The 13344-nt window shown below is 37.6% G+C and overlaps 1 long non-coding RNA gene across 2 annotated transcripts in view; it reads left to right on the forward strand.

Moving 5' to 3' along the window:
* The window catches only part of LOC145813487 (uncharacterized), a 39191-nt gene extending 26059 nt beyond the window's left edge, over positions 1-13132 (forward strand). Inside the window, exon 4 of one of the 2 annotated variants that reach the window (XR_014356603.1) lies at positions 12721-13132. This is a non-coding gene — a long non-coding RNA (uncharacterized LOC145813487). Of the gene's footprint in view, positions 1-5094; positions 5392-12720 lie in introns of those variants that run through there. The other variant, XR_014356605.1, reaches the window with a different exon arrangement.
* The last annotated feature ends 212 nt before the right edge of the window (positions 13133-13344 follow it).

Here is a 13344-nt window from a genome sequence, read left to right on the forward strand (position 1 = left end):
CTTCCAATTAGCGCCTGGAGAACTGACTGTGCTAATAATCGAAGGTACCATACCCCTCCAGCTAGCACTTGGTAAACTGGCTTGTTGTTAATGTTGTTGAGTGGGGTGTATTGTTGGCTTACTACGCACATAGCTAGTAGAGCGAAATGGGATTGTTGTTGTTTCGTTGTAACTGAAAATATCATGGATTTGATTGGTTAGAGTTCGGAGGACCGAGTTACTCCATTGGTTGATTGTATACATGTTAGTGGGTTGTAAATTTATATTTTTACATAGATATGCATGTATAGTTATGATAGTAATGGAAACGAACCAAAATGTCATTTTTGTCTTTTGGAAAGTATGGAGGAGAACAAATGTTTTTAAGATAAACATGTTTGAAAAGGTACATCTGAGTATGTATAGGAAATGGAAGAGAGTATCGGGCTTAGTGTGATTACTTCCTAAGTATTTGTTAATGTTATGAAAGATTGGGAATGGGGGTTAATGAAAGGAAAAAGGAAAGACAAACCACTTGTAGCGTTGAATGAAACGGTTGTTTTCGAGAAAAGTTCATACATATATATTTTGTATAAACTGTCACATTACTATTCTAGTATGAGAATGAGTGTTCATGATCATAGCTATCTGTAAGTTGTTATTGTTGAGGATCATGTTGAGTTCCCTACTGGACTATATGTTCATCTCACGTTGTTGAAATTTTTTCAGGTTTTAAGCAGGTTGAGCTGCAAGATTTGGATCTACTTATTTACTGGCCACGGGGCCTCGGTTATGTTGGCGGAATGCCATTGTTGTAAAAGGGTTACACCCTTCTTCTTGTACCTTAAGTGATGTAAGCCCAAGGGTAATTTATTAAGTATGTTCATGTAATATTTACTTTGCATACGAATGAGAGTATTGTTAATCACTTCTACGGATTGAATGTATGAGTTTATTTCCGCATGTTATCCTTGAAATTGAATTAAGTTAATGAATTTGGTAATGACTTCGAGTAATAAAAAGTGGGGCGTGACAAGTCGGACCCCACCCAGCTTAGCCAAAGGTCAATCGGCCCTCTACCAGGGTAGCCGAAGCCTCCTCTGCTCTTCTCTAGGTTTGTCGACAGTCCTAGCTTGTCCTTATAGGTTTGTCGGCACTCCTGGAGGCTCTGTAGACTACGTCTAGTTGACTTGGTTGGTCGACTGGTGTCTCTTGGTTGGTTAATTGGTGTCTAACGAATAGACTGAACTCTTGTCATGGTACATACATCTATAACACCTTCTTCTCTGTTTTCTTTCTCTTAAATATATATATATATATATATATGTAGCAAAAAAAAAATTATATGAGTTCTTAGTCTGTTATGCTTTCATAGTTAGAGGTTGTTCTTCGCCACTTGCTAGACCGTCGGGCCTCTAGTTCATCTTCAGGTAATATTGCACAGTCAGGTAACTTAGCTTCTTCTACAAGTGCTTTCCTCTCTCATCAAACGTTACCTTGGATTATCGATTCTGGTGCTTCCAACCACATGTCTGGTTCTTCTGATTTGTTCTCCGTGTATACCCCTTCTTCAGGGCAGGATAAAGTTCGAATTGCTGATGGTATCATTTCTTCTTTGTCTGGGAAAGGTTTAATTCATGCCACTGCTTCTCTCCCTTTATCTTCTGTCCTACATGTTCCCAATTTTAGTGTTAATATTTTGTCTTTGAGTCGTATTACTCGGGACTTAAATTGTAGTGTGACCTTTTTCCCTAACCATTGTCTATTTCAGGACCTTATCACGAGGAAGATGATTGGCAGTGGTAGACACGAGAATGGTCTCTATATCTTGGATCAAGCAGACAAGCTGGCTCACTCATCCATTTAGTTTCCATCTACCAAGGAAGATATCTAGCTGTGGCACCGCCGTCTTAGGCATCCATCTTTTTTGTTACTTAAGCATCTTTTTCCCTCTGTTTTTTTGAAAAATAACGTTTCTGAGTTTCATTGTGAGTCGTGTCAACTTGGAAAACAACACAGAGCTTCTTTTGCTCCTTCTATTAATAAAAGTTTAGTTCCTTTTTCTTTGATTCATTCTGATGTATGGGGTCCCTCTCATTTTGTGTCTTTAAAGGGTTGTCAATGATGGTTTGTCACCTTTATTGATGATTGTTCTAGGATCACTTGGGTGTATCTTATGAAGGACAAATGTGAGGTGTTTTCTGTGTTTCAAAATTTCCATAAAATGCTTTGCACTCAATTTGGGGCAGTTGTCAAAATTTTGCGTTATGATAATGGGGGAAAATACATTGATTCTGGACTTGCCAGCTATTTTGCCACTCATGGTATTATTCATCAAACTTCTTGTACCAATACCCCTCAACAGAATGGTGTTGCCGAGCGTAAAAATTGGCATCTTCTTTGCGCATTGTTTATCCTTTGAAATGCGCATTCCTCGATCCTATTGGGGGGAAGCGGTTCTCGTTGCTGCATTCCTCATTAATCGGCTTCCTACCTAGGTTCTTCATAAACAAACTCCTCTTCAGGTTTTGTTCGGCTTCCAAGCTTCTGCTGCCTTCTCCATTCCTCCCAAAACCTTTGGATGTGTGTGCTTTGTTCGTAGCCATTCTCCTACCCGTAGTAAGTTGGATCCTCGGTCTCTTCGGTGTGTCTTCTTGGGTTACTTCGCCACTCAAAAGGGCTACAAGTGTTATCATCCCCCCTCTCGCAAATGGTTTGTCTCTATGGATGTGTCTTTCTTTGATTCTCAGTCTAATTTTCTCTCCTCCCCGGTGTCCCCGTCATCTCTTTAGGGGGAGCCTTGGTGTGAAGAGACTCCTGTATCACTATCATCACCATCAGTTATTGCGACTCCTGAGACTATTATTACTGATGATCCAACTATTGAGAATGCTGACTTTCCATCTGCAGGGAAAGATAGCAAAGTGTATGTCAGGGACAAGGGTAGACAGAAAGTTACTTGGGTATAAGAGACCAATTCAGATTCTCCACTGCTATCTTCTTCTTCTGATGAGTGTCCAGAACCCTCTCCTTTTGGTGAACCTCCAGCTAACTCAATTCTTTCTGATCTAGATGTTCCCATTGCTAAAAGGAAGGGGGTTAGGTTATGTACTCAACATCCTATTTCTCATTTTGTCTCCTACACAAATCTGTCTTCTTCCTATAAAGCTTTTTTGTCTAAAGTTTCTTCTGTGAGTTTTCCTTCCAATTTTCAGGATGCTCTTTCTACTCCTGAGTGGAAGCATGCCATGATGGAGGAGATGAGTGCGCTTGCTAAAAATGGCACTTGGGAATTGGCTTCTTTACCTAAGGGTAAACGACATGTTGGATGTAAGTGGGTGTACATTGTAAAGCACAAAGCCGATGGTTCAATTGAACGTTACAAGGCTAGATTGGTGGCCAAGGGTTTTACTCAGACTTGTAGAGTAGACTACCAGGAGGCATTTGCACCGGTTGCTAAGATGAATTCTGTCAGAATCCTTCTCTCCCTTGCCTCTAATCTTGATTGGCTTCTCCATCAATTTGATGTAAAAAATGCTTTCCTCCATGGAGATCTGGCAGAAGAAGTGTACATGGACATTCCCCCTGCCTTTGAGGATGTTAAAACCACAGGAAATGTGTGCCGGTTACACAAGTCACTTTATGGCCTTAAGTAGTCTCCTAGGGCTTGGTTTGAGAGGTTTACTCAGGCCATTCTGAGATATGGTTTCAAACAAAGTCAAACTTATCATACTTTGTTTGTGAAACACTCCTCACATGGTAAAACGACAGCCCTCATTGTCTATGTGGATGATATTGTACTCACAGGGGATGATGTTGAGGAGGTTCCTCGGTTAAAGGAGTATTTGGCTAATGAGTTTGAAATCAAAGACTTAGGCAAACTGAAGTACTTTTTAGGCATTGAGGTTGCTTGGTCCAAAGATAGTATCTTCATATGTGAACGAATGTATGTGCTTGATTTGCTAAAAGAAACTGGAATGCTTGGAAGTAAAGCATGTGATACACCACTAGAACCCGGACTAAAGCTTAGTGAGGATGAAGGAGGCGAGCCTGTAGACAGGGGGAGATACCAGAGATTAGTGGGTAAGCTTATTTACTTATCCCATTCGCGGCCTGATATTGCTATTGCAGTAAGTATGGTTAGTCAGTTTATGCATGCTCCACGTGCAACTCACTTAGAGGCGGTTATGCGGATTTTGAGATACTTGAAATCTTCTCCGGGAAAGGGTCTTTATTTCTTAAAGCATAGTCATCTCAGTGCGGAGGCATATACAGATGCTGATTGGGCTGGCTCAGTAACTGATAGAAGATACACCTCTGGCTATTGTACCTTCGTTGGCGGAAATCTAGTTACTTGGCGAAGCAGGAAACAAAATGTTGTTGCGCGGTCTAGTGCAGAGGCCGAATTCAGAGCTATGGCTCAAGGTATGTGTGAGCTTTTATGGATTCGATTATTATTGCAGGATTTGGGGATTCATCAGACAGATTCTATGAGGCTATACTGTGACAATAAGGCCGCTATTAATATAGCCCACAATCCGGTTCAGCATGATCGGACCAAGCATGTAGAGATTGATCGGCATTTTATCAAGGAAAAGCTTACTAGTGGCACTATATGTATGCCTTTCGTGCGGTCTGGGGATCAATTGGCTAATGTTCTTACCAAAGGATTAGGGATTAAACCATTCCATGACATTCTCGACAAGCTAGGCATGAGAGATATCTTTGCACCAGCTTGAGGGGGAGTGTTAGAATGTGTTAGGATATTTCCCATTTTATTCTCATTGAGTCTCTTTATTTGCTGTAATGGGCCTTTATTTAGGCCTTAACTTATGTTTATGATTTAATATAAAAGGGTATGATTAACCACTCATACCCTAATCTTTTCTCTTCTAAAATTAACAACACCCTCCTCAGGTTAGGAAAAAGTGCGAATTGCTAATGGCACTATTTTGTCTGTGTTAGAGAAAAGGTTTAATCCATGACACCTCTTCCCTTTCTTTATCATCTGTACTTCATGTTCCCAATTTTAGTGTTAATCTGTTATCCTTGAGTCGTATTACTCGTGATTTGAATTGTAGCATGACATTTTTTCCTGATCACTATCTTTTTCAGGACCTTCTCACAAGGAATAGGATTGGCAGTGGTAGAGAGGAACATGGTCTTATATCTTGGATCAAACAGACAAGTTGGCTCATACATCCCTTCAGTTACCATCCACCAAGGAAGACCTTTGGTTATGGCACCGTTGCTTAGGACATCTCTCTTTTTTGCTACTTAAGCATCTTTTTCCTTATGTTTTTGAGAAACATAATGTGTCTGATTTTTAGTGTGAGTCATGTCAACTTGGAAAACAACATAGAGCTACATTTGCTCCTACTTTGAATAAAAGTTTTGTTCCATTTTCTTTAATTCATTTTGATGTATGGGGTCTGTGTCTTTAAGGGGTCAAAGATGGTTTGTCACTTTCATAGATGATTGTTGTAGGGCCACTTGGGTGTATCTTATGAAAGACAAGAGTGAGGTGTATTCTGTTTTTCAAAATTTTCATTGAATGGTTTGCACCCAGTTTGGGGCAGTTGTGAAAATCCTGCATTCTGATGATGGGAGGGAATACATTGATTCCGGTCTTGCTAGTTATTTTGCTACTCATGGTATTATTCACCAGACTTCATGTTCTAATGCCCCTCAACAAAATGGTGTTGCCAAATGCAAAAATCGTCATCTTCTTGATGTGGCTCATTGTCTGTCTTTTGAAATGCTTGTCCCTCGTTCTTATTGGGGGGAAGTTGTTCTCACCGCAGCTTAGTTGATTAATCGCCTTCCCATCCAAGTTCTTCACAAACAAACCCCTCTTCAGGTTTGGGTCCACCTCTTTTGGGTTCTCCATTTCACCTAAGGCCTTTGTATGTATTTGTTTTGTTCATAATCATTCTCCCACTTGTGGCTAATTGGATCCTAGGTCTCTTAAGTGTGTTTTTCTGGGTTACTCTACAACCTAAAAGGGTTATAAGTGTTACCATCCTTCCACTCGCAAATGGTTTGTCTCCATGGATGTCATCTTCTTTGAGTCTCAGTCTTACTTTCTACTCTCCCTAGTGTCACAGTCATCCTTTCAAGGGGAACCTTGGTGTGAAAAGATTCCTATTTCACTACCACCAGTGGTTGAACAAATAGAGGATGATGAGCCAGTGGTTATTGTGGAAAAGGAAGCAGGCAAAGTTTATGTCAGGGATAAGGATAGACAGAAAGTCACCTAGATGCAAGAGACTACTTTGCCTCCTCTACTGCTAACTTCTTCTCCGGATGAGTGTCCAGAGTCACCCCCCTCTTCTGAGAGTCTAGGTAATTCTGATCCTAATGCTCCTATTCCTGAGTTTTCAGATCTTGATGTTCCCATTGCTAATAGGAAGGGGGTTAGGTCATGTACTCAGTATTCTATTACTAATTATGTCCCTTATTCTAATCTGTCTCCCTCATATTAAGTCTTTCTGTCTAAGATTTCTTCTGTGAGTCTACCTAACAATTTTCAGGATGCTCTCTTTATTTCTAAATGGAAACATGCTATGATGGAGAAGATGAGAGCTCTTAACAAGAATGGGCACTTGGGAGTTAGTGGAGTTACATAGAGGCAAAAATCCAGTTAGTTGTAAGTGGGTGTACACTGTAAAACACAAAACAGATGGTTCCATAGAACGGTACAAGGCAAGACTGGTTGCTAAGGGCTTCACTCAGACTTATGGGGTAGATTACCAAGAGACGTTTGCACTGGTTGCTAAGATGAACTCTTTGAGAATACTACTTTCTCTTGCAGCAAATTTGGATTGGCCACTTCATCAGTTTGATGTGAATAATGCCTTCCTTCATGGAGACCTAGAAGAAGAGGTCTATATAGATATTCCCCATGGTTTGAGGATGCTAAGTCCAAAGGTAAAGTGTGCAGGCTTCAAAAGTCACTTTATGGCTTAAAGTAGTCCCCTAAGGCTTGGTTTGAAAGGTTTGCTCAAGCTATGCTGAGATATGGGTTCAAGTAAAATCAAGCTGATCACACCTTATTTGTGAAACACTCCTCACATGGTAAGACCATAGCTCTTATTGTTTATGTTGATGATATTGTTCTGACAAGATGTGATGGTGAGGAGATCCCTCGGTTGAAGGAATACTTAGTCAAGGAGTTTGAAATCAAAGACTTGGGTAATTCGAAGTATTTTTTGGGCATTGAAGTTGCTCCGTCCAAGGACGGCATCTTCATATGCCAGAGGAAGTATGTACTTGACTTGTTAAAGGAAATTGGAATGCTTGGAGGTAGACCATGTGATACACCTCTAGAACCGGGCCAGAAACCAAGTGAGGATTGAAGGGGAGATCCAGTGGACAGGGGGAAATACAGAGGCTAGTGGGTAAGCTCATATACTTATCCCACTCATGTCCAGACATTGCCTTTGTAGTAAGCATGATTAGCCAGTTTATGAATGCTCCTAGACATTCCCATTTAGAGGCGGTTATAAGAATCTTGAGGTACTTGAAGTCTTCTCCTGAAAAGGGTCTCTATTTCTCAAAACATGGACATCTCAGTGTGGAGGCATTTACTGATGCGGATTGGGCTGGATCAGTCACTGACAGACGATCAACTTCTGGATATTGCACATTTGTTGGAGGCAACTTAGTCACGTGGCGAAGTAAGAAACAAAATTTGGTTGCTAGATCTAGTGCTGAGGCAGAATTCAGGGTTATGACTCAGGGTGTATGTGAGTTGCTATAGATTAAGACTATTGTTGGGAGAATTGGGGATCCATCAGACTAATTCCATGAGATTGTACTGTGACAACAAGGCGGCGATCAACATAGCTCATAATTTAGTTCAACATGACAGAACCAAGCATGTGGAGATTGATAGGTACTTCATCAAGGAAAAGCTCACTAGTGGCACCATATGTACTCCATTTGTGAAGATTAGGGATCAACTAGTAGATGTTCTCACCAAAGGAATAGGGAGCAAACCATTTCATGACATTCTCAATAAGCTGGATATGAGAGATATCTTCAAACTAGCTTGAGGGGGAGTGTTAGAATATGAAATAATATTTTCCATGTTTTATTCTTTTTTGATTTTATTTTCCCTTGATTGATGTAATGGGTTGGCCCATAATTTATGCGTAATGGCACTCCTGTAATTACGTATTATTATCAATATAAAAGGGGATGAGGTCTCACTCATTCCCTATCTCTTTCTCTTCTCTAAACTTACACCAATATCATGCAATATTCTCTTGAATTTATTATTTGCATAATCATGACTAAGTTCGCTCTTTCATTGGTAGGGAACTCCACCATTTTTTTTTCCTTTTCTAAACCCTTCTTTTTGTCTCACTTACGCTCTCTATTAAACTGTTATAAGTTTGGGCTAGATGGGTAACAATTTGACCTTGTCCTTTTCACTTAAAAAGAAAAGGTAAAAGAGTTTTTTTTTATGGCTAAAATTACATTGACCACTCCTAAGGTTTGGATATAATACTCCCATTGACCCTATCGTATAAAAAATTACATTGACCACCCTTGTCAGACTTTGTTGGAAACATTGTTAACGGATGATGTCAATTTATTTTTTAATCCTAATAAATTAAAGCCCTTACTATTTCTGCCAATTTATCACTCAAAACCTTTTTTTCTCAACATACCCATCACAACCCTATCTTACATTGCCCACCCCTTCAAATGAAACCTGGACAAAATTGTCTTTGACGACTCCCTTCCACCACCAGGTCCAAGACCCATATTTCTCTAGCCTCTTTCCCTTCGTCTCCTATCTCTCTTTCTGATAGATCCACAATAATATGAGCCATAATGAATTCCAAGCCCTCCACCTTTGATCTAAACTACCAATCAACAAAGCACTCAATGGGCACACATTCTAACTCCCGAATCAACTTCAACATCTCTGGTGAGCTGAACTTTGCAATCTCTAACTTTTTGGCCCATCTGTAAGCTCTTAAACCCATTCAACCTGCATATTGTCCAACAATAGCCGAATGATTGTTATATTTGAATCAATGGAGAAAATAGGCAAAAGAATATAAAATATATGGGTCATGGGTGCAGTGGTTTTTTAAAGGCCATGCTTTATTGGTGGACCTGGTGGCTGATTCATGTTGCTTATCTGGAGTAGATTTAGATGGAAATGGTGTTGATTTGTAACATCAACAAACCTTGTCTTGCATTAGTGGCATTTTGATCAGTTTACAACTACTATAACAATACCCTTGTTGAATTTTTTTTTCATTGCCAAGCCTTTTTCTTATTTTTGGTCAATAATCCTTCTCAGAGCATATCTTTTATCAAGCTAGGCTTTGGGTTGTGTATGATATCTGATAAATGATGGATGATAGGGGTTTGATTTTGGTGGTGGAGGAGGCATCGGCAATGTTTGTGGTAGTTGTGGTCTTTTTGGCCAGTGAAGTGTGTGTGCACCCACCATTATGGCCATTGGCAAAGATTAGTGGAACTGAAATTCTGCATATTGTGATCTATATTGCATTGGGTCTATCATTGCAAAGCTTCTCCAAATCGAAGAGAAATGCCTCTCGTGTTTGGGTATTTGGAAACTTTATGGTGATTCATGGATGATTATGTTGTTGTGGATGTTTAAGGTTGAGTGTGGTGGTAAAGTAGGTAGTGATTGGAGTTTGTGAAACATGGGGTTGGAATTGGGTTAGATGATGGTGGTGGTGGTTGATGATCAAGGTTTTAAAAAGTGGCTGCAACTGTTACATAACGCCGTTACGTAACGGTTGCAGTGGTTACTGCTAGCCGTTACGGCTGCTATAGCGGTGTGACAGAAATTCACTACCATAACAGCCACTACCGTTACGTAAAGGCCGTAGAAACCGTTACATTGCCGCTACAACATCGTTACAACCATTACACTTCTATATATATATATATTTTTATAAATTTTGTAGACATTACTATTTTCTCTTTTTATTTTCTAGTTACATAGAACTTAAGAAAAAATGTTACCTATACATGTTTTGAATGTCCAATCTTCAAGTTCTACAAGATTTCATTACTTTTTTACTTAATTATATTTGAATATGAATGTAATCTATTTCTCTTATGTTAAATTTATCGAACAAAATTTAAATTTCATGTTATATACTTTTACATTATTATGTTGACATTTTGTATTTTGAACTTCTATGTATGAGACAATTGTGTTTTTAATATTCATTTTTTTTTTAACAAATCGGAAAATTATCCATAATTATAATTAGTAAAGTAAAGAAAATTAAATAAATTTAACAATAGGATAATTCTCTATAGCAACTTAAAACTAATATAAAAATTAGTATATATATTGGATCATGTTTTAAAACTAAACAAAAATACAAAAAATCATTTTGTGCCTCACTAAATGTGATTCTGAAATAAAAACATGTGTATCGATATGTTTTCCTAAAGTTGTGCGAATAATTAAAAAATTCACGGTTTCGGTTGCCACCACCATTACGCTACAACTGTTACACACCGCAACCACATTCGCGCTACCTCTATCGTTATGGTAACCGCCAGCGTTATTTAAAACCTTGGTCCTATGTGAATTTCAATTTTTTTGGAAGGATGTTATATCTTGGATAAGTGTAGTTATCAAATTTATTTATTTATTGCAATGGTAGGGGGTAGAAAATGTCTGTGGTCATGTTAACCCATGACAATAATAGAGTGTTATCTGTGAATTTTTTTTTCTTGCCTCACATGGAAAGAGTTATACAAATTTTTTCTTTCAACGACATCCTATTTAACTTTCACTATGTTCAATTATATCCTTAAAGGGGATAACAATTTTCATTTCAGTATTATATGAACTATAAGGCATTTGACTGTGTAGGATGCTTCCCTGTAGCTTTACCCAGCCCTTGTACGTATTTTGAGCCAAGTCCCATCATAAGATCTGGGTTTCTGGAAGAGGCTTGACAGTTAGATTCGACATATCTACCCGAGTCCATGCTGCACAGTTTTAAAGTTGTTAGGGTCGATTATTCATATTTCAAATCCTTTGAAAAATCTTGTGCAAACTTTTAAAATTTGCATTTCATGCTTCTGTTTGTAATCTCAATTAGGCTCACAAATTTTTTGTATTATTTCATGCTTTTGTTGGCATCTCCTTAAATTTTTATGTGAAGATTATGAAGTCGACCTCCAAGCATATTTGTTTCCTCTATTTTGCTTTTGACTATTAAATTACAGCATAAGTTTTTAGATGAAAATCAAGTGAAGAAATTTCTTGTCATCAGTGTTGTTGAATACATGTCATGTATTGTTATATCACTTTTGTGCATTGTGTATCATGTCTCATATCTCATGTCATATCATGTATAATAAAATACATTGACATATATGACTATAGATGAATAAATAAAAAGTACTTTCATATGATACATAAATATATTGAAAAAATGAAGTACTAAAGCATATAACCAATGACATGAAAAATTATCTTTAAAAACTTACAAATTGGACAAAAAGGTAAATATGCATTCATTAGAAACCCAAATATTCAACTCATAAGAAATTGGAAAGAAAATTCAAAATTTAATGTAATAGAAGGATTAATGAAATTTCATTGCAAATATAAAAATAACACAAAAGGTTTTTGTTTTTCAATTGGGCCCAACTTCTTCATCGCTAGTTCGTTTGGTTCCCGGTTTGCAATTAATGACATTCTTTAGGAGTTGTTTGGATGAGTAGCTTAAACATACTTGTTATGAGGTATATGGTCATAATCTTGGGTCTCAACCCAAATCCAAATGGACTGTGTGTAAACTCTTTGTTTCTATCGTCTGAATTAGATCCATGATAGTTGTTCAATTTTTGTAGCGAAGGAAGTATGGGAATCATATTTGCTTGCGGGTTTATTTGGATTTGGGTTTGTTCAACGAGTGCGGGCAATGGCAATTGACATTGCGAAATGCTGTTAATAGGGCAAAAGGTCAAAGAGAAGGTATTGATATCTAATCACAAAATACATGTTAAATTGTGATACAATATGAAATTGATACAATACAAAACATATTTCACAATTCAATCTACCAACATATGAATATGCAATACATATATTTTTCATAATGAATCTGACAACATTGCTTTTCATATTTAATCTGCATTTCTTTTCTGAAATTTTCTTTTCCTTTTCTATTTTTTTGTTCCTTTTTTCTGGTAGGCATCTATTTTCTTGTTCGTTATTAAATAGTTCAGAGAAGAATCAACTGTTCCTTTTTTCCTTTTTTGTCAATTTTGCATCAGGCTAAGGTGTTGGCTAGAAAGATTGGTTGGTCTAACCAGCATACTGGACTGTACATTTATTTATTACAATTTACATGTCATTATAAGGCTAAATAATTATTATGTCATATAAATGAATATATAAGTAAAATACTCAGTTTTGAAGTATGACGGAGGAGAATAGGTATAAATTCACTTAATTTTTGTTTTATCATTGGATTCCAAGTTATTTTATTCAAACTCATAATATGTTTCATGTGTAAGTGTTGGAAAGTGTCCAATGAGCGTTGTGTCATGTTAGTGTCAGACACGGCACGTTACCTTCTTAGAAGTGTCCGTGCTTCTTAGATTGATACTCATTGAACTTTGTGGGTTTTTAAGGATGTATACACTCTGGAACTTAGAGTTCTCTTTCATACAAGATGTTGTCTGCTCAAACCTTTTATGTTTATCTCATTGCAGAGAGCAAAAACTCCTGCACTAGTTCCTGAAGATGCAGATCCTATTTGGTCAGTAGGTTCCAAAACCATTCTATCCGAAAGGTCAGGAATGAAACAGAGAATTGGCAGCATCATGAATGGAATCCACAATTGCCTGGGAGATCCAAGGATTGGCCTAGTCTTGCTCTTAGGAGCATTGATGTCTTTTGGTAGCATCTGGCTGTGAAGGAGCCAATCAACTCATCCAAGGCGATCAAATAATCAAACTCAACCGAGCAAAAAAGTAAGTGATGGCATATTGCGCTCCTGGGAGCATTGTTATTGTTTGTTTTCCATCTATTATTATCTTTATCTCCAATGTGATTTCATTGAGCAACAAACAATATATGTGCATTTTTCTTCGTCATTATTCTTATAATGTTTATTTTATTTTATTTTATTATTTTATTTATTTTTTTTTCGAGTTGATTGTGCGGGCTGCTAGTATACATATATATAATTATTATCATTGTCTTTATTTTTATATATGTGATGTCTTGGCTGCATATCATTTTACTTGATTAATTTAGGAACTTCTATTAATATTCTGTTAGAATTAGTCCACCTATGTGATATATGTGGGTCCCATAAAATTGTTAGGTTAGTT

This window comes from Camellia sinensis, chromosome 15 (assembly GCF_055761805.1).
Source record: "Camellia sinensis isolate YWXY chromosome 15, ASM5576180v1, whole genome shotgun sequence".
NCBI classification, from domain to species: domain Eukaryota; kingdom Viridiplantae; phylum Streptophyta; class Magnoliopsida; order Ericales; family Theaceae; genus Camellia; species Camellia sinensis.